The 26,017-nt window shown below is 37.7% G+C and overlaps 1 long non-coding RNA gene and 1 other non-coding gene across 3 annotated transcripts; both read right to left on the bottom strand.

Annotated features, from left to right (window-relative positions):
• Window positions 1-825: 825 nt before the first annotated feature.
• On the bottom strand, window positions 826-24,478 carry LOC112776562 (uncharacterized). 2 transcript variants are annotated; one of them, XR_011877883.1, is made up of 4 exons: window positions 23,925-24,478; window positions 23,734-23,836; window positions 23,438-23,550; window positions 826-1,040 (listed from the first exon to the last, which is right to left on the bottom strand). It is a non-coding gene; the product is annotated as an uncharacterized lncRNA (long non-coding RNA). The 2 variants fall into 2 exon arrangements; XR_003190062.3 differs by having other exon boundaries at window positions 23,734-23,802; window positions 23,925-24,476.
• Window positions 5,681-5,788, bottom strand: LOC112780574 (small nucleolar RNA R71). Its single transcript, XR_003191400.1, has one exon. It is a non-coding gene; the product is annotated as a small nucleolar RNA R71 (small nucleolar RNA).
• Window positions 24,479-26,017: the final 1,539 nt, after the last annotated feature.

The raw sequence follows: 26,017 nt of genomic DNA, 5'->3' as shown, positions 1-26,017 counted from the left end.
GTCCCTTGTTTAAAACCCCAAAATATACAACCCATAACCAACAACATAAACACTTCCCTGCAATTTCTTGAGAGACGACCCGAGGTTTAAATACTTTGGTTATTCTTATTGGGGTTTGTTCTTGTGACAAGCATATTAAATGTTGATTGAGGATTGTTTGTTGGTTTACAAACTATACTTACAACGAGAATTTATTTGAGAAATTCTATACCGACACAATTTTTTCTCATCAAATGGCGCCATTGCCGGGAAATTGCAAATGTGTGCCTTGTTATTCGTTATTGTATATATGTTAATATTGTGGATAGCTTGATTTTTGGATTGCTTGATAGTTTTTGCTAGTTTTAGGACTTTGTTCCATTATTTCTTGTTAGCTTTTGTCTTTATTTTCTCTTTTTACTATGAATTTTCACCCCTTTGGCTATGAGTGTGGTAACAATTATGTTGTAAGAAATGGGAATTTCAATGAGAATACGCATCAAGGATGAAACAATCAAAAGTGGGAGGAGCTTCAAGCATATGCTCAACCTTCTTGGCAACAACCTCCTCTGGTCTCTTATAGGTATAATTCCATTCCTAATGCATATCAATCCAATAGATGTGGTAGTCCTCATTGTGGTTGTCAACAACATAGCCCTCAATGTAACATCCCTTCCAGCAAAATACCTTGCTTAAGTCAGGGTATTTCTACTAGAAAGAACATTACGTAAACTTTCCTAGTATTAATTACTTAATTATCGAGCCTTTGTATCGAGTTCGCGTTTCAGTTTTAAGGAAATGCCAGAAAATTTTTGTTTTTATTCAGTAAAGTCATGTTTAAAAGACTTCCAACAAATAATAATCACATAAATATTATTAATAATAACCCTTAATACAAAAGAAACCAAATAAAACTCAAATACAATATACTAAACCTACCCCTATATGTAAAATAAACTCTCAAGGGACGACAGCGAGGGGACTCTATGAAAGCAATTAAAACCGTAAAGAAGGCCTACTAATCACTTGCAGCTTCATATTGCATCTTCAAACCTGTGTCACTGAAAGGGTGGAAAATTTAGGGGTGAGAACCAAACCACATGTTCTCAGTAGAGGTCGAGAATGCCGTGAAAGTAAAGAATAAAACGCAAATAGTTAATTTCATTCAGAGACATCTAAAAGAAAATTAACCTTCTTTAAAAGCATTAGTTAATTATTCAAAATCCTAGACCTATATTTTCTTTATAAAGCTCTTAAAAGTTTTCCTAGACTGTATGAATGACCAACCTGTTCCAAGCATAGGTTCATTAAATCTATGCTGAACCAGTTTGATTTTTTCATACTTTACTAGACCATAACATAAAAGAAGTTACCTACGCGGTATAAATGATCATCCTGCTCCAAGTATAGGTTCATTAAGTCTATGCTGAACCAGTCAGGTACTTTATACAGAACTAGACCTCAAACGTACCAGTCACGGCCTCAGGCCCAAACAACTCAATCAATATCCAATCACCATAATCCAAACAATCAGTTACAAACACAGGCAATGAGGTTCAAACACAACCAAGAGCAATTACATCAAGTATAGCAATTAGCAATTAAACAGAATTATTCACTTAGGCAAACCAATTACAATATACACACCCAAACAATGTCACATATATGCATATGATGAATGTCTAGTCCTAGTTCAGGCCATGAGCTCATGTGTCGGTTAGCACCTCATTCCCAACATTTATCCGGTCACGAGTTCACGATTTCCCGAATACGATTTTCTGTTCAAATAAATGAGCATATAATTATTAGCAGCTCTATTGAGACAGCCTCTGCTTTCTACTCGCAGGAAATATACTCTTGGGAACGGAAAATCGCTATACGTATCCTAGTTTCCCTACAGAAGCTCTTGGGTTGCTGATGAGCAGATAATTTATACGCTTTTTTGCATTGTTTTTAGTATGTTTTTAGTATATTTTAATTAGTTTTTATTATATTTTTATTAGTTTTTAAATAAAAATCACTCTTCTAGACTTTACTATGAGTTTGTGTATTTTTCTGTGATTTCAGGTATTTTCTGGCTGAAATTGAGGGACCTGAGCAAAAATCTGATTCAGAGGCTGAAAAAGGACTACAGATGCTGTTGGATTCTGACCTCCCTGCACACAAAGTGGATTTTCTGGAGCTACAGAAGCCCAATTGGCGCGCTCTCAATTGTGTTGGAAAGTAGATATCCTGGGCTTTCCAGCAATAAATAATAGTCCATACTTTGCTCGAGATTTGATGGCCCAAACAGGCGTTCCAAGTCAGCTCAAGAATTCTGGCATTTAACTCCAAAACTGGCACAAAAGCTGGAGTTAAACGCCCAAACTGGCACAAAAACTGGCGTTTAACTCCAAGAAAAGTCTCTACACGAAAATGCTTCAATGCTCAACCCAAGCACACACCAAGTGGGCTCGGAAGAAGATTTCTGCATAAATTACTGATTTCTGTAAACCCTAGGCTACTAGTTGTCTATAAATAGGACCTTTTGCTATTGTATTTTCACACTATCAATCTTGGGACGTTTAGTCCTTAGACCTTTGAGGCTGGCCATTCGGCCATGCTTACACTATTTGTTCTTATGTATTTTCAACGGTGGAGTTTTTACACACCATAGATTAAGGTGTGGAGCTCTGCTGTTCTTCATGAATTAATACAAAGTACTATTATTTTTCTATTCAACTCAAGTCTATTTCTTCTCCAAGATATTCATTCGTTCTTCAACTTGATGAATGTTATGATCTGTGACACTCATCATCATTCTCACCTATGAACATGTGCCTGACAACCACCTCTGTTCTACTAGAAATGGCTTGAATGCGTATCTCTTGGGTTTCTAATCTAAGATTGGAACCTTCGTGGTATAGGCTAGAATTAATGGCAGCCATTCCTGAGATCTGGAAAGTCTAAACCTTGTCTGTGGTATTCCGAGTAGGATCTGGGAAGGGATGATTGTGACGAGCTTCAAACTCGCGATTGTGGGGCGTGTGACATACGCAAAAGGATCAATGGATCCTATTCCGACATGATCGAGAACCGACAGTTGATTAGCCGATGTTGTGACAGAGCATCAGGACCATTTTCACTGAGAGGACGGGATGTAGCCATTGACAACGGTGATGCCCAACATAAAGCTTGCCATGGAAAGGAGTATGAATGATTGGAAGAAGGCAATAGGAAAGCAGAGGTTCAAGGGGAACAAAGCATCTTCATACGCTTATCTAAAATCCACCAATGAATTACATAAGTATCTCTATCTTTATTTTATGTTTATTTTATGTTTATTTTCATCACCTTAAACTCCATAACCATTTGAATCCACCTGACTGAGATTTACAAGATGACCATAGCTTGCTTCAAGCCGACAATCTCCGTGGGATGGACCCTTACTCACGTAAGGTTTATTACTTGGACGACCGGGTGCACTTGCTGGTTAGTTGTGCGGAATTGTGACAAAGTGTGATTCACGTTTGAGAGCTCCAAGTCTTTGGCGCCATTGTTGATGATCACAATTTTGTGCACCAAGTTTTTGGCCCCGTTGCCGGGGATTGTTCGAGTTTGGACAACTGACGGTTCATCTTGTTGCTTAGATTAGGTATCTTTTTTTTCTTCAGAATTTTTAAGAATGAATTCTAGAGTTTCAAGGTGATGTTCCCACCATCACAAAAGCTGATTGATTCTCATCAATTTAGCTATTGAATGTAATGTCCTGCTGAAGCTTGGCCAAACATGTCTAATCCTTTTTAGACTGAAGCTTTAGACTAACATTGCATGATTCCTGGAATTCTTATTAAAAGTTTTGATTCTCTTTATTTTCTTTTCCACTCAATTTTCGAAAAAAATACAAAAAAAATTTTAAAATCATGAAACCAAAAATATTTTATGTTTCTTGTTTGAGTCTATTGTCTAATTTTAAGTTTGGTGTCAATTGAATGTTTCTATTTTTCTTGCATTTTTCGAAAATTACATGCATGTGTCTTCATTAATCTTCAAGTTGTTCTTGATGATTTCCTTGCTCTGATCTTTAAATTCTCTTGTTTAGTGTGTTTTGTTGTTTTTCATATGCATTTTTACATTGTTATAGTCCTTAGTATACAAACATTTAAAGTTTGGTGTCTTGCATGCATTGTTTATTTGATCTTAGTTGTATTTTTATTATTTCTCATCATAAAAAATTCAAAAAATATTTTTAAAACCATGTCTTTTCAAGTCAATAATACAGAGAATTGAAGATTCAGAACATTCAGCAGAAGAATCAAACAGAAAAAGCTGAGCGTTCAAAACGTCCAGTGAAGAAGGAAAACTGGCGTTTAAACGCCAGCCAGGGTACCTGGCTGGGTGTTTAACGCCCAAAAAGGTAGAGATTTAGGCATTAAACGCCAGAATGAGCACCATTCTGGGCGTTTAACGCCAGGATGACTCTAGAGGAAAGATTTTGTTTTTAATTTACATTTTTTTCAAGTTTTCATAATTTTTCAAAATCAAATCTTTTTCAAATCATATCTTTTCAATCATATCTCTTTCAAAATCAATTTCTTTCCATTTTATAATTATTTTTACTATTTTCAAAAATCCTTGCTTCAATTAAAGATTCACTTCAAAATTTTCAAGTTGTTACTTGCCTATTAAGAAAGGATCAAACTTTAAATTTTAAAATCATATCTTTTAATTTCTTGATAGTCAAGTAATCAACTTTAATTTTAAAAATTTTCTTTTTCTAAATTGATTTTCAATCATATCTTTTCAAACATATCTTTTTAATCACATCTTTTTCAAAATTAATTTTTTCAATCATTCCTTTTTCTAATTTCAAAATCTTTTTCAAAAATCACTTTATTTCTTTCCCAATCTTAGTTTTCGAAAATCTCAATCAAATTTTCAAATTTCTTTTTAAAATCTTTTAATTAATTTTTGAAAATTCTTCCCCTCTTCTCACATCCTTCTGTTTAAGGGACTAAGACTCCTCCTCAAGGTACAATTCGAACCCCCTCCTTCTTTATATGTTCGAATTCTCCTCCATCTACCTCCTCCTTCTATTCTTCTTTTCCTCTGACACCTCAAGGAATTTCTATACTGTGACATAGAGGATTCCCTACTTTCTTGTTCTCTTCTCTTTCATATGAGCAGGAACAAAGATAAAGGCATACTTGTTCAAGCTGATCCTGAACCTGAAAGGACCTTGAAGAGAAAGCTAAGAGAAGCTAAAGAACAATTCTCTTTAGAGGGCCTAACAGAACTCTTCAAAGAAGAAGAAACCATGGCAGCCGAAAACAACAACAATGCCAACAATGCAAGGAAGGTGCTTGGTGACTTTACTGCACCTACTCCTGATTTCCATGGGAGAAGCATCTCAATCCCTGCCATTGGAGCAAACAACTTTGAGCTTAAGCCTCAATTAGTTTCTCTAATGCAACAGAATTGCAAGTTTCATGGACTTCCATTGGAAGATCCTCATCAGTTCTTAGCTGAGTTCTTGCAAATCTGTGACACTGTCAAGACCAATGGGGTTGACCCTAAAGTCTACAGACTTATGCTCTTTCCTTTTACTGTAAGAGACAGAGCTAGAACATGGTTAGATTCACAACCTAAGGAAAGCCTGAACTCTTGGGAAAAGCTAGTCAATGCCTTCTTGGCAAAGTTCTTTCCACCTCAAAAATTGAGTAAGCTTAAAGTGGAAGTCTAAACCTTTAGACAAAAGGATGGTGAGTCCCTCTATGAAGCTTGGGAAAGATATAAGCAATTGATCAGAAGGTGCCCTTCTGACATGCTTTCAGAATGGAGCATCATAGGAATCTTCTATGATGGTCTGTCTGAACTATCCAAGATGTCATTGGATAGCTCTGCTAGAGGATCTCTTCATCTGAAGAAGACGCCTGCAGAAGCTCAAGAACTCATTGAAATGGTTGCAAATAACCAATTCATGTATACCTCTGAAAGGAATCCTGTGAATAATGGGACAACTCAGAAGAAATGAGTTCTTAAGATTGATACTCTGAATGCCATATTGGCTCAGAACAAGATATTGACTCAACAAGTCAATATGATCTCTCAAAGTCTGTCTGGAATGCAAAGAGCAACAGGCAGTACTAAGGAAGCATCTTTTGAAGAAGAAGCTTATGATCCTGAGAACCCTACAATGGAAGAGGCGAATTACATGGGAGAACCCTATGGAAACACCTATAATACCTCATGGAGAAATCATCCAAATCTCTCGTGGAAGGATCAACAGAGACCTCAACAAGGTTTCAACAACAATAATGGTGGAAGAAACAGGTTTAGCAATAACAAGCCCTTTCCATCATCTTCTCAGCAACAAACAGAGAATTCTAAGCAGAGCCACTCTGACTTAGCAATCATTGTCTCTGATCTAATCAAGACTGATGAGATATTTTGGAGGAAATATAAATCTCTCCCAAAACACCCAAAATTAACCGGCAAGTGGACCGGGTCGTATCAAGTAATAAAAACTCACGGGAGTGAGGTCGATCCCACAGGGATTGAAGGATTGAGCAATTTTAGTTTAGTGGTTGATTTAGTCAAGCGAATCAAGATTTGGTTGATGGTTTTGTGACTTGCAGAATTAAATTGCATTGAAGTAAAGAGAACAAGAAATAAATTGCTGAAACTTAAAGAACAAGAAATTAAATGGCAGAAACTTAAAGTGCAAGAAATGTAAATTGCAGAATCTTAAATGACAAGAAATATAAATTGCTTGAAATGTAAAGGGGATTGGGATGTGGATTTGCAGAATTTAAACAAGGAAAAGTAAATTTGCATCAAACAGAAGAGGGAAAGGGAATTGGGATTGAACCGGATATGAAGCAGAAAAGTAAATGAACATAGAAAGCAGTAAACAGGGAATTGAAATGGGAAATTTAGATCTCAGGACCCAGAGACTAGAAAACCAAGTCTAGATCTCAATGCCTTCCTAGATCCAACAAGAACAATTGCAAAGGAATGTAAATTGCAAAGAAAAGAGATGAAGAACAATGAACCGGAAATGGAATTCAATTAACAGTAAAGAAACAGAGAGATCCAAGATTGAGGTTGAAACAGAATTTCTTCAATTCTCCAATCCAAGATCCAAGACAAATGTAAATGGAAAATGAAAGCAATGAAAACAAGAAATTAAAGTTCACTCAAGTTCAAAAGCTCTCCGAAAAACTATTCTGAAAATTCTAAAAGGAAAGCTCTCCGAATAACTTGAATTCTATCCTATTTATACACTTTCCAAAATGATCTTGAAGCCTTGAGTTGGGCCTTTGTTCTTGGTGGAATTGGGTTGAAAGAGGCCTTGGTTGATTGCTCTTGAAGTTTGAAGAAGAACCAAAGTGAACCAATTGAACCGGTTTTGAAGTTAGCCATAGTTGATCCTAACGTTTGAGCCAAAGTTAGGGGTCTAACTTTGGCTCCAACTTTTCATAGCAGCAAGCCAAATTCTTCTGGTATGGACGTTGGTGCCAACGTTAGGGGTCTAACTTTGACCCTAACGTTGGCCTTGTTTAGTGCTAGTGGCGCCAACGTTAGCCTCCAAGTTAGGGGGCTAACGTTGGCGCAAACGTTGGTGCCCCTCCCTTGTGTCTTCATGTGCCAACGTTAGCCTCCAAGTTAGGGGGCTAACGTTGGCGCAAACGTTGGCCCTTCCCCCTTTGTAATTTATGTGCCAACGTTAGCCTCCAAGTTAGGGGGCTAACGTTGGCGCAAACGTTGGTGCCCAGGGAAGAAGTTTCTCTTGCCAACGTTAGCCTCCAAGTTAGGGGGCTAACGTTGGCTCAAACGTGGGGAGCCCAGGGAGTACTCTTCATGCCTAACGTTAGCCTCCAAGTTAGGGGGCTAACGTTGGGGCTAACTTCATGCCTCCTGGTTCAATTTCACTTATTCCATTGTCCTCTCTTCACTTCTAGCCATTCCTCTTTGCTTCAACCTTTCTCCAAGCTTTCTTCACCTATCATTAATCAACCAAACTCATCAAAGCTATGCTCAAAATCATGAGATATTCATTCTTTCATAATATGCAACAAATATAGCATAAAACCTCATGAAATGGCATAAATTCATATATGGTTGGTTCAATCAAGGGAAACATGAAAATCTACTCAATTAGCTTGCTTGTAGCTTAAGAAAGTGCATAATTCTAATGAAAACAAAAGAAAAAGACTAGCTAAAATAGGCTAGGATGACTTGTCATCACAACACCAAACTTAAAGCTTGCTTGTCCCCAAGCAAGAAAAGATTTATTGAGAAGAAAGAATGAAATAGAAGATGATGTTCATGCTAGCAGAGTATTATTGATGGTTCATGGGGTTTTGTGTGGATAGACCAATACTCACTTCTTATTGACTCCTAGGCCTAGAAAGTCATCCTTCAAGCTTTAAGTGACATACTGCTATGACCTCTCATTATTCCTTTATCCTTGGCTATTACTTTGTTCATAAGCTTTATTTGAGTGTCATGTGTAGCAAGTTCATTTTCTTTTCTTTATACTTGACACATTATTCACCATAGACACTTGGCTCACATTCCTTCTTAAAACATTGATGCCCAGCACCTCTTTGGGTTACTAAATGCCTTGTAGTTAGGTTGCTCTTGATGGTGGACTTTCAGCTGATGATCCCGGGTTAGTTAACCCAAGTCACCAAGTGTTGAGGCACTCCTAAGAGCTTATTAATCCAAGCAGATCCTAGTACAAAGACATCACAGGCATATATTTTAAGGTTCAAGCTATTGGTGTCCAGCTTTGTCTCTTTTTGTTTTTCTTTTGTTTTGCCACTTTTTGGCTCTCTTTGTTCTTTCCTTCTTTTTGTTTTTCTTTCTAACCAAGGAATTTAATTCAATTGAGATTCCTAGACAGTAAGCCACTCTTTACTTAGAAGGAGATATCCTAGCTCTTTATTCACTAAAAGTGAGCTATTATACAATCACACACATACCACCACTTACTTTTATTCCACTTCTATCTAACAGAGACCATTTCACTTCACATTCAAACTGTTCTTTTATTGAATTTAAAGATGCAGGGGACAACACATGCTTCTTGTCAAGCGAAAATGAACACACAAGCAAACACACAAACTAGCCTACTTATTTTGAAAGAAACAAACATAATGCAAAGACTTTTAAATGACTACTTAAAAATGCAAAGACAACTTAGAACAGATAGAATGCATGATTTTTTTCTTTGAACAAGGAGCAAGTCCACCTTTCATTTGTCATGCCTCTTCTTTCTCCTTTCATACACTTGGCTGCTAGTGTTCCCACCATCCTTGTTTGGTGCCTGTTGATCTTGCCAAAAGCCAGCATTATTCATAGCCTCCTCCACTCTATCTTCAAGTCTCATAGCCCTGTTTACTTCTACCTCACTTCTCATTTTGAAAAATTCATCAAAAGTTGGGAATGCCGGATCCATGTTATGCATATGTTCTCCAATATAGTTTAGTTTGATTTGGCTATTGACATTGTAATCGGCTTGCACTTCATACCTTGCTTCTTGGAGTGTTGTGAACTCCTTGAAAGCCTTCAAACTTTCAGCTTGCATTTGTTCCAACTTCCCAAAAGATTCATGAGATTGAAAGGCATGTTCTTCTTGCATCGCAAGAAATCTTGACTCGAATTCATTTTGTTTGTTTATTATTCTTAGCTCTCTTTCTTCTTGTGCTTGTTGGTTTTGCATGTACAGAGAATGGTATTCCTCTTGTCTCTCTTGGATTCTCGTGTACTGTTGAGACAATCTCCCTATTGCTTCTTGCATTTGAGTCATATCCATATTGCCATGTGGGAAAAAGTGTGGCTGCTCCTCCTCCTCTTGTGGCTCTTCTTCTATGTGTGGCTCATCTTCTTCCATTGGCTCTTCTCTTTCCCTTCCTTTGCCGTGATCATTCTCAAGGAGTGGCAGATTTCTTCCTTGAAGCATGTGATAGGATTTTGTCCTTATGCTATGCTTTCCTTTGTCTTGTCTTTTTCATTGAAGATTCTTTGACCTCCTAGTCATCACAACAAGACAACCTCTATTAGTCTTATCCAACCGTAGCACTATTGTTCTTTTTAATAAAAATATGTGAACCATCAATTCTTATCTCATGTGAACCGTGACACTCTTTTTGGAGGACACCAAACTTAGTGTTTGGTAATGTATAAAGAAAATGAGTTTCTTCCTCCAATTGGTGAAATTCAAATGTTACATGTTCATAAGAATTGTTTTCATCATACTTTCTTTTTTTTTTCTCCTTTTTTTTTTCATGAAGGATTAATTGCATCCTTGAATCGGTGCATCAAGGTTTGATGAACACCAAACTTGTTTCTTATCAAAGGGTACATCACAATTAATGCCTTCATTATCGAATATAAAAATTTTCTATTTATAAGGTTTTGGAAAATAACAAATGTATGATTATTGATGCATGAGTTTCAAATTTTCATGAAGCTATGTGGACACCAAACTTAGTGTTCGGCCATATGCTCTATCAAAACATTTTAAGCATGTGAAACAAAATCCTTTGTAATTTTGGTTAAGTGTGCTTGAAGATACACCGAACTTAGTATATGTTTCAAACTAGTGCATGCAATAAATGGACATGTTCATGAAAAGAGAAAAGAATTCATGCATCAAGTAATCATAATTTATTGAATGTAAAATGACATGAATCTTAAAGCATGGGTTGCCTCCCATGGAGCGCTCTTTTATTGTCACTAGCTTGACATTGAGATTTTCTTTTATGGTGGTTGGTGCTTGTAGGGCCTCAATTTGTCTCCCCTGACCGTGATCCTCTTCTTTGTTTTCTGGTGTTCAATTTCAGCATGTTCTAATGATAGTATGTTGCTGACAGTGTAGTAATCCTCGGTTTGTTGATTTGCCCCCAACTGTTGATATATCAGTTGCACTTTGTCACCTTTAGAAAGTCCCTCTGTTGGAATCTTTCTATTCTTCCAGCCCCTTTTTGCTTTGTTTATGCGTTTCATCTTTCCTTTTGTTGATCTTTCTTTTATGGCCATAGGCTTTCCTTGGGGGCCTCTCTTTTCAGTGGCTAATACTCTACTACCCTCTTAGGCTTTTTCATCAGTCTGCACAATCTTTAGCATTGGGATGTTGCTGTGACTTTCCTGGTCATTTTTCATATAGTCTTTCTCTTCCTTGCTAAATTGTGCTTCTGGCAACACCTTCAGAGTGATGCTCTGGTTATGTATCCTTAGAGTTAATTCCCTTTCCTCTACGTCTATGATAGCTCTAGCAGTGGCCAAGAATGGCCTTCCCAGTATAACAGAGTCACCATCATCATTGTTTGATTCTAGAACCACAAAATCAACAGGGTATATAAAACTGTCCACCTTGACCAAAAGATTTTCAATTACACCTCTGGGATATACCATTGACTTGTCTACCAGCTCCAGAGACATTTGTACTGGTTTGACCTCCTCTATATGCAGCTTTTTCACCAAGGAAGATGGTATTAAGTTAATACTCGCTCCGAGATCGCACATTGCTTTAGTAATGGTCAATTCCCCAATGGTGCAAGGCAACAGGAAGCTCCCTGGGTCCTCAAGCTTGGGAGGAAGCCCCTTTTGAATCAAGGCCCTGCATTCCTCAGCGATCTTTATGGTTTCTTTCTCATCCCAGCTTCTTTTCTTGTTGATGAGATCCTTCAGAAACTTGGAGTATAGAGGCATTTGCTCAAGTGCTTCAGCAAAGGGGATATTAATTTCTAGCTTCTTGAAGATCTCAAGGAATTTGTGAAAATGCTGGTCTTTAACCTCTTTGTTGAACCTCTGGGGATATGGCAATGGAGGTGTGATGCTTTTTCCTATTTGCTGCTGTCCCTGAGCTACTTCCTTTGAGCTATGTGGCTGGTTGTTCTTCTCTTCAACTTTCTCAGTGTTTTTGTTTGGCATCGCAACTTGCTCCTTAGCCTCATCTGCCTCTGTTTGATTCTCATCCTCCGTTGGTTCTTTGATGTTCTCTGCTTGCTTCCTTGTAGAGTCATTGTTGCTTATCAATGTTCTCCCACTCCTCAATTGTATTGCCTTGCATTCCTCCTTGGGATTTGGAATTGTGTCACTGGGCAGTGAGTTTGAAGGTCTCTCAACAGACACTTGCTTGGAGAGTTGCCCCATCTGTCTCTCTAAGCTCTTCATAGAGGCTTCCTGATTCTTGGTTACCATTTCTTGGTGTTTCAACATTTTGTCTATCATGGCCTCCAAGTGAGTGATTCTTTGGGCTTCAGGTGATATTTGAGGTGGGTTATGAGATGTGGGTGGTGGATGGTAGGCATTTTGGTTGGTGGGTTGGTTATTAGATTGGTATTAGTTGAGGTTGGGGCAGTTGTTTTGAGGCTTTCTGTAGGGGTTTTGGTTAGTCTGCTGCTGGTTGTGATTTTGGTTGCTTCTTGGGTTGTGTTGGTTTGAGTTCCTCTGCCATGGTTGTTGGTTTTGGGTATGGTTTTCTCCCCATCTGAGGTTTGGGTGATTCTTCCAGGATGGATTGTATGTATCACCATACACTTCATTTGGCCCTTGGTTGTGCATGTACTGTACTTGCTCTTGTTGTTGTTCTTCTTGAGTTTCTTCACTCTGTCCCCATGTGGTTGATGGTTGGCTGGTGTTAACTGCTGCAACTTGGAGACTATCAATCCTCTTAGCCATTTGCTCAAATTGTTGCTGAATTTGCTACTGCATCATCTTGTTTTAAGCCAGGATTGAATCTACTCCTTCTAGCTCCATTACTCCTCTCCTTTGTGATGGTTGGCGGTTTCTTTGATGAGCAAAGAAATATTGATTGTTGGCCACCATGTCCACAAGATTCTGAGCTTCCTCAGCAGTTTTCATCAGTTGTAGTGAACCTCCAGCAGAATGATCTAATGCCTCCTGAGATTTCAATGTCAGGCCTTCATAGAAATTTTGCAGCACGTCCCATTCATTGAACATCTCTGGAGGACACTTTCTGATTAAGGCTTTGTACCTCTCCCATGCTTCATACAAGGATTCGGCATCTAATTGTGTGAATGTCTGCACCTCGGTTTTCAGCCTGATGACTCTTTGGGGTGGATAGAATTTGGCTAGAAATTTAATCACCAAGTCATCCCAACTAGTGATACTTCCTTGGGGAAAAGTTTCAAGCCATTGTGCAGCCTTATCCCTTAATGAGAACGGGAACAGCAGAAGCTTGTAGGTTTCAGGATTCACGCCATTGGATTTGACAGTGTCACAGATCCTTAAGAAGGTAGATAGATGTTGATTTGGATCCTCCAATGGTCCTCCCCCAAATGAGCAATTGTTCTGGACCAATGTGATGAGTTGTGGCTTCAGTTCAAAGTTATTTGCATTGACATTAGGGGTGAGAATGCTGCTTCCACAATGTCTAGCATTTGCAAAGGTATAGGAAGCCAATACTCTCCACTGTTGTGGTTGATTATTGACTCCTCCTTCTGGATTAGATGTATCTCCTTCCATCTCATGGAATTCTTCGTCTGATTCCTCTTCTCCAATAATATTTTTCCCTCTTTCAGCTCTTCTTAACCTCCTGAGAGTTCTTTCGTCTTGTTCATGAAAATTGAGAATGGTTCTTCTTGTACCTGACAGACAAGCAGAGCATGAGGAATGCACAAAACCAGTGACACTTCAATTTACTGCCAGATTGAAGTGTTAGTTAGTTTAAGCAAAAAATCAAACAATTAGTGGGTTAATCAAAATTAAAGAAAAAGTGCTTGATCTAGATTACCACCTCACTTAATCATTTTCAATCTAATCAATCCCCGGCAACGGCGCCAAAAACTTGATGAGATATTTTGGAGGAAATATAAATCTCTCCCAAAACACCCAAAACTAACCGGCAAGTGTACCGGGTCGTATCAAGCAATAAAAACTCACGGGAGTGAGGTCGATCCCACAGGGATTAAAGGATTGAGCAATTTTAGTTTAGTGGTTGATTTAGTCAAGCGAATCAAGATTTGGTTGATGGTTTTGTGACTTGCAGAATTAAATTGCATTGAAGTAAAGAGAACAAGAAATAAATTGCTGAAACTTAAAGAACAAGAAATTAAATGGCAGAAACTTAAAGTGCAAGAAATGTAAATTGCAGAATCTTAAATGACAAGAAATATAAATTGCTTGAAATGTAAAGGGGATTGGGATGTGGATTTGCAGAATTTAAACAAGCAAAAGTAAATTTGCATCAAACAGAAGAGGGAAAGGGAATTGGGATTGAACCGGATATGAAGCAGAAAAGTAAATGAACATAGAAAGCAGTAAACAGGGAATTGAAATGGGAAATTTAGATCTCAGGACCCAGAGACTAGAAAACCAAGTCTAGATCTCAATGCCTTCCTAGATCTAACAAGAACAATTGCAAGGGAATGTAAATTGCAAAGAAAGGAGATGAAGAACAATGAACCGGAAATGGAATTCAATTAACAGTAAAGAAACAGAGAGATCCAAGATTGAGGTTGAAACAGAATTTCTTCAATTCTCCAATCCAAGATCCAAGACAAATGTAAATGGAAAATGAAAGCAATGAAAACAAGAAATTAAAGTTCACTCAAGTTCAAAAGCTCTCCGAAAAACTATTCTGAAAATTCTAAAAGGAAAGCTCTCCGAATAACTTGAATTCTATCCTATTTATACACTTTCCAAAATGATCTTCAAGCCTTGAGTTGGGCCTTTGTTCTTGGTGGAATTGGGTTGAAAGAGGCCTTGGTTGATTGCTCTTGAAGTTTGAAGAAGAACCAAAGTGAACCAATTGAACCGGTTTTGAAGTTAGCCATAGTTGATCCTAACGTTTGAGCCAAAGTTAGGGGTCTAACTTTGGCTCCAACTTTTCATAGCAGCAAGCCAAATTCTTCTGGTATGGACGTTGGTGCCAACGTTAGGGGTCTAACTTTGACCCTAACGTTGGCCTTGTTTAGTGCTAGTGGCGCCAACGTTAGCCTCCAAGTTAGGGGGCTAACGTTGGCGCAAACGTTGGTGCCCCTCCCTTGTGTCTTCATGTGCCAACGTTAGCCTCCAAGTTAGGGGGCTAACGTTGGCGCAAACGTTGGCCCTTCCCCCTTTGTAATTTATGTGCCAACGTTAGCCTCCAAGTTAGGGGGCTAACGTTGGCGCAAACGTTGGTGCCCAGGGAAGAAGTTTCTCTTGCCAACGTTAGCCTCCAAGTTAGGGGGCTAACGTTGGCTCAAACGTGGGGAGCCCAGGGAGTACTCTTCATGCCTAACGTTAGCCTCCAAGTTAGGGGGCTAACGTTGGGGCTAACTTCATGCCTCCTGGTTCAATTTCACTTATTCCATTGTCCTCTCTTCACTTCTAGCCATTCCTCTTTGCTTCAACCTTTCTCCAAGCTTTCTTCACCTATCATTAATCAACCAAACTCATCAAAGCTATGCTCAAAATCATGAGATATTCATTCTTTCATAATATGCAACAAATATAGCATAAAACCTCATGAAATGGCATAAATTCATATATGGTTGGTTCAATCAAGGGAAACATGAAAATCTACTCAATTAGCTTGCTTGTAGCTTAAGAAAGTGCATAATTCTAATGAAAACAAAAGAAAAAGACTAGCTAAAATAGGCTAGGATGACTTGTCATCAAAGACCACTCAAAGTTTCATGATTGAAACAAGGTCCTCCATTAGAAATTTGGAGGCACAATTCGGTCAGTTGAGTAAGAAAATTACTGAACTCCCTCCTAGCACTCTCCCTAGCAATACAGAAGAGAATAAAAAAAGAGAGTGCAAGGCCATAACCATATCTCACATGGCCAAACATGGAGAGGAGGAAGAGGCAGTGATTCCCACTGAGGAAGACCTCAATGGACGCCCACTGACCTCCATGGAGTTTCCTAAAGAGGAACCATGGGAATCTGAGGCTCACACTGAGACCATAGAGATTCCATTGAATTTACTTCTGCCATTCATGAGCTCTGATGAGTATTCTTCCTCTGAAGAGGATGAAGATGTCACTGAAGAGCAAGTTGCTAAGTACCTTGGAGCAATCATGAAGCTAAATGACAAGTTATTTGGTAATGAGACTTGGGAGAATGAACCTCCATTGCTCATCAAAGAACTGGATGACTTGACTAGGTAGAGATTACCTCAAAAGAGACAGGACCCTGGAAAGTTCTCAATCCCTTGTACCATAGGCACCATGACCTTTGAGAAGGCTCTGTGTGACCTAGGGTCAAGCATAAACCTTATGCCTCTCTCTGTAATGGAGAAGCTAGGGATCATTGAGGTACAAGCTGCAAGAATCTCACTAGAGATGGCAGACAATTCAAAGAAACAGGCTTATGGACTTGTAGAGGATGTCTTGGTGAAGGTTGAAGACCATTACATCCCTGCTGATTTTATAGTCCTAGAGACTGGAAAATGTATGGATGAATCCATCATCCTTAGCAGACCCTTCCTAGCCACAGCAAAAGCTGTTATTGATGTTGATAGAGGAGAATTGATCATTCAAGTGAATGGAGACTCCCTTGTATTTAAAGCTCAAGGATATCCCTCTGTCACCATGGAGAGGAAGCATGAAGAGCTTCTCTCAATACAGAGTCAAACAGAGCCCCCACAGTCAAACTCTAAGTTTGGTGTTGAACCCCCACATTCAAACTCTAAGTTTGGTGTTGGGAGGTTCCAACATTGCTCTGAACATCTGTGAGGCTCCATGAGAGCCACCGTCAAGCTATTGACATTAAAGAAGCGCTTGTTGGGAGGCAACCTAATTTTTACTTATCTATGTTAAATTTCTATTTTCTTTTGTTATTTTATGTTTTCTGTAGGTTGATGATCATGTGAAGTCACAAAAATAATTGAAAAAGGCAAAAACAAAGTGAAAAAATAGAATGAAAAATAGAACACCCTGGAGGAGACAGTTACTAGCGTTTAAACGCCAGTAAAGGTAGCAGAATGGGCGTTAAACACCCAGTCTGGCACCATTCTGGGCGTTTAACGCCAGAAAAGGGCACCAGACTGGCGTTTAACGCCAGGAATGGGCAAGAAGCTGGCGTTAAATGCCAGGAATGGGCAAGAAGCTGGCGTTAAACGCCAGAAATGGGCAGCAGCCTGGCGTTTAACGCCAGGATTGGCAAAAAGGGGCGTTTTGCACGCCACTTGGTGCAGGGATGAGATATCCTTGACATCTCAGGATCTGTGGACCACACAGGATCCCCACCTACCCTACCACTCTTTTTCTTCTTCACCCATTCACCAATCACCTCAATACCTCTTCCCCAAAAACCCCTCACCTATCAAATCCCACCATTCTCTTCACCACTCACATCCATTCTTCATAAAACCCCACCTACCTCACCATTCAAATTCAAACCACTTTCCCTCCCAAACCCACCCTCTATACCCGAACCATACACACCCCTCTCACTCCTATATAAACCCATCTTCACTCCTTAATTTCCACGCAACCTAAACACCACTTCTCCCACTTGGCCGAAACACAAAACCCACTCAATCTCCTCTATTTCTTCTTCTTCTACTCTCTTCTTTCTTCTTTTGCTCGAGGACGAGCAACCTTCTAAGTTTGGTGTGGTAAAAGATAAAGCTTTTTGTTTTTTCATAACCATTTATGGCACCAAAGGCCGGAGAAACCTCTAGAAAGAGGAAAGGAAAGGCAAAAGCTTCCACCTCCGAGTCATGGGAGATGGAGAGATTCCTCTCAAGGGTGCATCAAGACCACTTCTATGAAGTTGTAGCCAGGAAGAAAGTGATTCCCGAGGTCCCTTTCAAACTCAAAAAGAATGAGTATCCGGAGATCCGACATGAGATCCGAAGAAGAGGTTGGGAAGTTCTCACCAACCCCATTAACCAAGTCGGGATCTTAATGGTTCAAGAGTTCTATGCCAATGCATGGATCACCAAGAACCATGATCAAAGTGTGAACCCGGACCCTAAGAATTGGCTTACAATGGTTCAGGGGAATTACTTAGAGTTTAGTCCGGAAAATGTAAGGTTGGCATTCAACTTGCCTATGATGCAAGGAGATGCACACCCCTACACTAGAAGGGTCAACTTTGATCAAAGATTGGACCAAGTCCTCATGGACATATGTGAAGAGGGCGCTCAATGGAAGAGAGATTCAAGAGGGAAACCGGTTCAACTAAGAAGGCATGACCTCAAGCCCGTGGTTAGGGGATGGTTGGAGTTCATCCAACGCTCAATCATTCCCACTAGTAACTGGTCCGAAGCTACTATAGACCTGGCTATCATGATACATAGCATCATGATTGGAGAGGAAGTGGAAGTTCATAAGGTTATATCCCAAGAACTCTACAAGGTGGCAGACAAGTCCTCTCCTTTGGCAAGGTTAGCCTTCCCTCATCTCATTTGTCACCTTTGCAATTCGGTTGGAATTGACATAGAGGGAGACATTCTCATTGATGAGGACAAACCCATCACTAAGAAAAGGATGGAGCAAACAAGAGAACCTCATCATGAAATCCCTGAGATACCTCAAGGGATGCATCTTCTTCCACAAAACTATTGGGAGCAAATCAACACCTCCCTAGGAGAATTGAGTTCCAACATGGGACAACTAAGGGTGGAGCACCAACAGCATTCCATCCTCCTCCATAAAATTAGAGAAGATCAAAGAACCATGAGAGAGGAGCAACAAAGGCAAGGAAGAGACATTGAGGAGCTCAAGCACTCCATAAGATCTTCAAGAGGAAGAACAAGCTGCCATCACTAAGGTGGACCCGTTCTTTAATTTCCTTGTTCTTTATTTTCTGTTTTTCGAAAATTGTGCTCTATGTTTATTTATGTTTGTGTCTTTATTACATGATCATTAGTGTCTAAGTATCTATGCCTTAAAGCTATGAAAATGAATCCATCACCTTTCTTAAATGAAAAATGTTTTCAATTGAAAAAGAAAAAAAAGTGCATGAATTTCAAATTTTAAAACAGTTTAATTATCTTGATGTGGTGGCAATACTATTGTTTTTCTGAATGAATGCTTGAACAGTGCATATTTTTGAATTTGATTGTTTATGAATGTTAAAATTGTTGGCTCTTGAAAGAATGAAAGGAAAAGGAGAAACGTTATTTGATGATTTGAAAAATCATAAAATTGATTCTTGAAGCAAGAAAAAGCAGTGAATAAAAAAAGAGAGAAAAAGAAAAGCAAGCAAAAAAAGCCAATACCCCTTTAAACCAAAAGGCAAGGGTGATAAAAAGGATCCAAGGCTTTGAGCATCAGTGGATAGGAGGTCCCACAGGAATAAAATCCTGTCCTAAGCGGCTAAACCAAGTTGTCCCTAACCATGTGCTTGTGGCGTGAAGGTGTCAAGTGAAAACTTGAGACTGAGCGGTTAAAGTCGAGGTCCAAAGCAAAAAGAAGATTGTGGTTAAGAACCCTGGACACCTCTAATTGGGGACTCTAGCAAAGCTGAGTCACAATCTGAAAAGGTTCACCCAGTTATGTGTCTGTGGCATTTATGTATCCGGTGGTAATACTGGAAAACAAGGTGCTTAGGGCCACGACCAAGACTCATAAAGTAGTTGTGTTCAAGAATCAACATACTTAACTAGGAGAATCAATAACACTATCTGGATTCTGAGTTCCTATAGAAGCCAATCATTCTGAACTTCAAGGGATAAAGTGAGATGCCAAAACTGTTCAGAAGCAAAAAGCTAAAAGCACCGCTCATCTAATTAATACTGATCTTCATAGATGTTTTTGGAATTCATTGTACATTCTCTTCTTTTTATCCTATTTGATTTTTAGTTGCTTGGGGACAAGCAACAATTAAAGTTTAGTGTTGTGATGAGCGGATAATTTATACGCCTTTTGGCATTATTTTTAGTATGTTTTTAGTATATTTTAATTAGTTTTTATTATATTTTTATTAGTTTTTAAATAAAAATCACTCTTCTGGACTTTACTATGAGTTTGTGTGTTTTTCTGTGATTTCAGGTATTTTCTGGCTAAAATTGAGGGACCTAAGCAAAAATCTTATTCAGAGGCTGAAAAAGGACTGCAGATGCTGTTGGATTCTAACCTCCCTGCACTCAAAGTGGATTTTTTGGAGCTACAGAAGCCCCATTGGCGCGCTCTCAATTGCATTGGAAAGTAGACATCCTGGGCTTTCTAGAAATATATAATAGTCCATACTTTGCCCGAGATTTGATGGCCCAAACAGGCGTTCCAAGTCAGCTCAAGAATTCTGGCGTTTAACTCCAAAACTGGCACAAAAGCTTAAGTTAAACATCCAAACTGGCACAAAAACTGGCGTTTAACTTCAAGAAAAGTCTCTACACGAAAATTCTTCAATGCTCAGCCCAAGCACACACCAAGTCGGCCCGGAAGAAGATTTCTGCATTAATTACTGATTTCTGTAAACCCTAGGCTACTAGTTCTCTATAAATAGGACCTTTTGCTATTGTATTTTCACACAATCAATCTTGGGACGTTTAGTCCTTAGACCTTTGAGGCTGGCCATTCGGCCATGCTTACACTATTTGTTCTTATATATTTTCAACGGTGGAGTTTTTACACACCATAGATTAAGGTGTGGAGCTCTGCTGTTCTTCATGAATTAATACAAAGTACTATTGTTTTTCTATTCAACTCAAGTCTATTTCTTCTCCAAGATATTCATTCGTTCTTCAACTTGATGAATGTGATGATCCGTGACACTCATCATCATTCTCACCTATGAACATGTGCTTGACAACCACCTCTGTTCTACTAGCAATGGCTTGAATGCGTATCTCTTGGGTTTCTAATCTAAGATTGGAACCTTCGTGGTATAGGTTAGAATTAATGGCGGCCATTCCTGAGATCCGGAAAGTCTAAACCTTGTCTGTGGTATTCCGAGTAGGATCTGGGAAGGGATGACTGTGACGAGCTTCAAACTCGTGATTGTGGGGCGTGTGACAGACGCAAAAAGATCAATGGATCCTATTCCGACATGATTGAGAACCGACAGCTGATTAGCCGATGTTGTGACAGAGCATCAGGACCATTTTCACTAAGAGGACGGGATGTAGCCATTGACAACGGTGATGCCTAACATAAAGCTTGCCATGGAAAGGAGTATGAATGATTGGAAGAAGGCAATAGGAAAGCAGAGGTCAAGGGGAACAAAGCATCTTCATACGCTTATCTGAAATCCACCAACGAATTACATAAGTATCTCTATCTTTATTTTATGTTTGTTTTATGTTTATTTTCATCACCTTAAACTCCATAACCATTTGAATCCGCCTGACTGAGATTTACAAGATGACCATAGCTTGCTTCAAGCCGACAATCTCCGTGAGATCGACCCTAACTCACGTAAGGTTTATTACTTAGACAACCCAGTGCACTTGCTGGTTAGTTGTGCGGAATTGTGACAAAGTGTGATTCACGTTTGAGAGCTCCAAGTCATTGTTGATGATCACAATTTCGTGCACCAGTTGCTTTAAGCAACAGATAAATAAATATTATCTCTTGGGTTGCATTAAGCAACAAATAAGTAAACAATATCTCTTGGGTTGCCTCAAGCAACAAACAAACATCTCTTGGGTTGCTTCAAGCAACAAACAAATAAACAAATATCTCTTGGGTTGCCTCAAGCAACAGATAATCATACAATAAGTACTTTACTCTTTCCTTTTTCTTTCATCATTGCAAATACGCAAGCGGGACTAAACTCACGCCCTTGCCAACAACCTCATAAACCAAATAATCTTTTCTTAAAAGAATCAGTGAAGTTATCATCAAGCTTTAAATTTATTTTAATTAAATCCTTATACTTTTATAAAAATTTGGACATAATTTCCTCTAAAAATAGGACTTAGCCACCTTTTTGGGTCCTTCTTTCTCAATATTTCACCAACTTCTTATCAGCAATTGCCACAACAATATATTCTCAAAAATATTTGATAATAGTATAGAAAATCTATTTTCTTAAATTCCATATCCAAGTAATCACCAAAACAACATCGGCAATCAAATTTCAATTTTATTTTTAAAATATCAAAAGAATTCGGAATTATGAAAACCTTATATCCATGCGACCGTCTCGGATTAAGCTTTTTATTAAATCAAAATTCACAATTTTTTGCTGACTCTAGCTTCGGGAATATAAGCAAAACTGTGACTGCTCTGTAGTGCCTTAAAACCAGAAGACAGCAGCAACGTACAACATTCGAAATTTCATATAAAATCCAAATTAAATCCAACCACCTTCAAAATTAATGTGGTTAAAGATAACTTATCCAAATTTCTTTCTAAATTAGTTCCAGGGTCATACCATTTTTAATGAAGAAGTAACGTAGCTTCGAAGTTAGGTAATTCTCTGCAGAATTCTGTTTTACAAATCATTGAACACAACCTCAACCAAGTCCCATAAATCACTTATTAAAACATGGAAAACCCTGAAATTTAAATCACATATGCTAAACATACTTAATTTTCACCTCCAATTGGTTTCATCTCAATATCTATCCAGGATCAAAAGTTATAAACTCTCAAAGTTACTAATTTAAGAAAACAGAATCTGGCTTTTTCTGCATAATGCATCATCTTTCAAAAATTTGTATCTTTTAAACCGCAAGTTCAACCGTTCTGAAATTTTACGACATTAAAATAATAGGACTAAAGTTTCATTTAAAATTGGTTTTGCTTCAAAATTCAATTCGGAACATTCACAACAGAGCCAACAAGTTACTATTGTTCCAAAAATTCTGCAGTAAAAATCAGATCCCACAACTATTACTCAAAAATTCACCATAAATCTTATATTTTATGAAAAGATCTCAAACTCTCCAATTCAGTCCCAATTATTCCCAAGTTTAACCAGGACTTGGTTCAACACAATTCCGATCATCACAGAATTAGTTACAGTCTTTCAAAGTTACTGTTTTCACTTAAAGGTAATGCAGAAAATCAGATTTTACGGCTTAACTTTGAAAAATCATAACTAAATTTTCAGTCAATACGAAACCTTCAAATTTAAATCCTAATAACTACGCTTGTTAAAGTTTACTCAGATTTTAATCTCATACCATTTCAATCGCTAGCAAATTACTAGGCCATCCTCAAAGTAACCATTCTATTTTGAAAACCAGATTCTTAATAATAGTTTAGTCTTTTAGGCCCTAATTCTTCAACAATTCTCAATCCAGTATCAAATATATCAAATGATTATCTTAGTTTCAACTATTTAAACATAATCAGTCAAAACCACAATTCTCTACTAATCTCAAGTCACTTTCACAGCTATAGCATTATACCAAACAACCATTTCAACAACCAACAATCAATAATTCACTCATCTACCATACATAATTACAATAAATTCAATCACAGCACAAGCACAATCGCAATCATAATCAAACATTCATATAATCAATTAATTACTCACAGCTATTAATACTATTTGCAGTTATTCAGTAAACCTTGTTGGCATTCCTAAATTAAAATCATTTTAAACCCCCTACCTCGATGTCGCAATCGCATACTTTAACGTAACAACTCTCTTCTCTTTTAGTTTCAGGGCAGCAGCGGTAACTCTTACGCAACCGGAACAGCAACAATATTAGCCTTCGCAACACTGACTATGGTTGCAGTAAAATAGAGGATTCAAATTGGATAAGAATCACAAGCAATTTCAGCTCTAGGGATTCAAGACAAAGCAAGAACTAAAATAGAATTAAAACCAGAACATGGCAACCATAGCAGTGACAAAATATAACGTGTAAATGGATCAACCCTAAGAAGAAGATAAGACCAGTACCCAGATAACAAAATCAGAATCAGTAATGGCTTCAACCATCCCATGGCAGCACCAGCTTCAATACTCGACCTAATTATAGTAGGAAATAGGAGCCAAAAAGGGGCTGAGCAACGAAAATATAGGAAACCATGATTAAAACAAGCACATGGAAGAGAAACAAAGTATAATCAGAGTAAGGGTGAGAGTGTTACGGTTTCAAAAATGGGGAAATTGGAATCAGAACAAGGAGAAGGATCCTAGCTTAATTGAGAGTTGGTGGCGGCAGCTTGCTTTCTCTGATGACAAGCTCCATCTACTGCAGCTCCAAAAATCAAAAGGACAGGGATTAGAAGCAGGAACCGCCGTTCTTGTAGCAGCTCCAAATCAACAACAACCGTATTACCCTCCCCATCAGTCTCTCTTCTCCGTTATTCTTCCTCTTCTCCTCTGCCCTAACCGACATTGATAGTGGTGAGGGGAGCTTCCGCAGCGGCGGCTAGAAGTGCGACAGCCTCCCTCCCTCTTCTACTCGATTGCAACAGCAGGAACGGTGGTAGTGACACCCACCAGCGCTGCTCCCCCCTTCCCCTCTTCCCTCTGCATCTCGTGCTCTCTTACTCCCTCTTCCCCTGTTTCTCAGTCTCTCGTCTCCCCCTTTTCTCCCTCTATGCATTATACTATTGAAAATGTGTGGTGAATTGTTGAGTGTAAATGAATGGAAAGGAATGAAAGAACGTGGATCACTTGGGGAAAGGGTTAGTGGTAGTGTGCGTATGCGTTTGTGATTGGTTAGGGATTATACGTATTAGATAATAACGGTACGTGTTAAAATAAGAAACATAAGACTAGAAAAAATATATACAAGTAACATAAATTTTATAAAATATTTGAGATAGAATAACAATTTAAGATTCAAATATAATACTATAAAGATTACTTTCAAAACGCATAAGATTTTATCTATCAATCTATTAACGAGCTCAAATAATTATTTCTAATTTAAATAATAAAATAAGCATACTAATCACATTTTATAAAATACGGTTTAAATCCGAAAATATCAATTATTTAGATTATACGACATAATTTTTTTCATTACTTTCCTATTACCAAAACATTAATTCCAATTTATATAAAATAACTTTAATTATAGTAAAGATTGTACATAAACCTTAATTAGCTTAAACCCAAAGTATTTATAAAAATCAATTTAATCATTTTCTAGTAAATTAATCTCTAAGAGTTCAAACTAATAAAATAAATCATAATTTATTCATAATAGAAATTTCTTAAATTTAATTACATAACACTTCCAGTATTGAATTCTAATTTGAAATTAGATAAAATAACTAATTATAAAAATTTACACAAAAATGTTAATTAACTTGACTCTGAATATTAATAAAACTAATTTAATTACTCTCAATTGATTAATTTATAAAATAAGATATCAAATCAATAAAATAAATCGTAACCTTTCAGAATAAAAGTTACTTAAATTAAATTATACAATTCTTTCTTATTTTTCAATTACTAAAATTATACAAAATATTCTGTTATAATAAGGTTACTTAAAAATATTAATTGATTCAAAATAAAACTATCTCCGAATCTATTTAATTATTCCTAACAAAATAATTTCTAAAATTAAAAAATTTAAACTTAACAAGATAAAATCACAATTTATTTATATTTAGATTTTAAAAAAAATGCGGGATGTTACATTCTATCCAACTTACAAAAATTTTTGCCCTCGAAAATTGATATAAGATGGAGAAAAGATTTATATTCACATCACTTTTTGAATATTTTAAAGAGATCAAGAAATTCATATCACAAACATAGAAGAAAATATACTAGGTGTTGCAAAAGTTGATAAAAATAATTTCACGCAAACCAATTTTCAAAATCCAAAATCAAATAGGCACAATATTCGTTCAGAACTCTTAACAAAGTATGACCACTTCCTCTTGTCACCTCAAAATTCCACAACTCCTTATAACTTTGTATACTGACCACATTCAATTTTCGCACGCACAAATCGCATCCCTAAGAACTAACGCATATAAGCAATACGAAACATGAGAAGAGAAAGACAAGCGGCATGAAAGGTTTATGCGAGAAATTGAAAGAATACTCAAGTTCGCAATTGTACAAGATGGTATTTCGCAAGAATTTGAAGGAATACATGAAATCATCAACAAACAAGGATATATATATACATATATATAAGCAATGAAATGGAGCATAAAGGGAGTTGGTTCGAAGTTTAGGAAGCAATTTTAAATCGAACAGTTTCAATATG

This window comes from Arachis hypogaea, chromosome 19, assembly GCF_003086295.3.
Source record: "Arachis hypogaea cultivar Tifrunner chromosome 19, arahy.Tifrunner.gnm2.J5K5, whole genome shotgun sequence".
NCBI lineage: Eukaryota > Viridiplantae > Streptophyta > Magnoliopsida > Fabales > Fabaceae > Arachis > Arachis hypogaea.
The sequence above is the reverse complement of the archived record's forward strand: the minus strand, read 5'-3'. Positions and strand labels throughout refer to the sequence as shown.